This window comes from Halyomorpha halys, unplaced genomic scaffold, assembly GCF_000696795.3.
Source record: "Halyomorpha halys isolate HHAL.00 unplaced genomic scaffold, Hhal_1.1 Scaffold141.1, whole genome shotgun sequence".
NCBI lineage: Eukaryota > Metazoa > Arthropoda > Insecta > Hemiptera > Pentatomidae > Halyomorpha > Halyomorpha halys.
The window spans coordinates 547,812-549,531 of record NW_027111321.1 but is presented as its reverse complement, the minus strand read 5'-3'; the positions used below and the strand labels follow the sequence as shown (position 1 = coordinate 549,531).

Here is a 1,720-nt window from a genome sequence, read left to right as displayed (position 1 = left end):
GACATACTACATTAACTTTCTGGGCTGTTAAACGACATTAAGAGATGCTAAGAGTAAGACATTAGCTTTTAGTGTATCAGAAGATGCTATTGTAATCTTTATTGATTCAAATGATACATTTATGAATATTACAACACATGAAATTGTTATTCATTTGTACAATTGAAGTATTTACATGGAATAATACATATATCAAAACACGATGTTTGTGTAATATGCATATTTAGGTTATTCAATTTCCAATGTCTCAACACTTTTGGATTTTATTTAAGAAGAGAAATAAAAATATTACAACATATACACAATATAAAGCCAAAGAGAGATAAAAAAGGAGATAAAATAAAATACAGCTTATGTTTATTACTTAATTATAGTTATAAAATAAATTTCACTTCCTTGTGTACTTATCTTTTAAATTCTTCTACCAGCCGATTCATAATTATAAACAATTTATCACAGCACGGGAGACTTATCAAGCACAAAAGGTAATCAGTCGCAATGAACAAAGTCCAATTTGATACAGCCATGATAGTCTTATCTTGGCCCTATATCGTATCTGAGAAATAGAATTTCTTTTCCTTTTATTTTCAGCTTTGAGCTTTTAGGTGAGTTTTTAACACACTACCGCAGGCATTACTCTGAAAATACACAAATAAATAAAAATATTAAAGAATACAATAACATTAAACTGTTAAATGAATTAGCTATACTTACCTCTCAGGTCGACAGCAGTACAGATATCCTATGCAACAATGGAAATCAATTGGACAACATCTGTTTGTCCATCCGCCACAGCGTAGGGTCCCTGGAGGGTTCACTTTGACACCCGCCGCTTTAAAAGAAAATTAAAATATAATTTATTTACTTTAATAAGCTACGGTAGATTGGTTCGTAGAAATTATTAAGGATACTTAAACGGATAAAGATCAGTTTTAACGATATTTTTTAATTTGAAAAGTTTGGGTAAATGAAAACATTTACTGCATTACATTTTATGAGTTGAGTAAAAATTAATTGCGATTAGAATTAAAATTACTTTCCAACTTAATTATGACAGGACATGGCCGTACCCAGAGGGGGGAGAAGGGGGCCGCAGCCCTAACCCGTCTTCCCTCCCCTAGGAGTAGAGAAAATTATTAAATTAAATAAAATTAAATTATTAATTTAATAAAAAATATTTTTTTTTTCAAATAAATAATAACTATAATGGTAACAGTTTACCTCAGCTCCCCCCAAAAAAGGTGGGAACAATTACTTCTTGACTAGACTGTACATCGATAACTTTATAGGTTAGTTTCATAGATAATCATAGATAACTGCCTTTTAAGAGGGAAAATTTCTTTCCTTTCACGCTTACTTCTATCTCGCTTTAGTTAAAGTTTAACTTATAAATATGGACATTAAATACTTTTCACGTTTACGACCGATATTACACTCGGAATCTTGTACTTTGTCCCATATGAAACTCTACTGTCAGGAAATCTTCAGTATTAGATATTTAATATTAGAATACATTTTAAAAAATAGCAATATTACAGATATTACAAAATAAAAATATTAAATATTATATATTTATTGTATATTTAGTTAATAGGTAATATACATTTTAATGTTTTAATTTTTCTCAAGGTAGTATCCTAGGTCCCATCCTCTACATCGTCTATACAGCTGACATTCCAACCAATCCTAACACTATCCTCACCACGTATGCCGATGACAC

At 30.1% G+C, this 1,720-nt stretch overlaps 1 long non-coding RNA gene across 1 annotated transcript in view; it reads right to left on the bottom strand.

The window, feature by feature from the left end:
* Nucleotides 1-340: 340 nt before the first annotated feature.
* LOC106678403 (uncharacterized) overlaps nt 341-1,720 on the bottom strand; it is a 6,820-nt gene continuing 5,440 nt past the window's right edge. The window contains exons 2-3 of the long non-coding RNA XR_010843927.1: nt 715-832; nt 341-638 (exon numbers count right to left, since the gene is read on the bottom strand). This is a non-coding gene — a long non-coding RNA (uncharacterized lncRNA). The remainder of the gene's footprint in view (nt 639-714; nt 833-1,720) is intronic.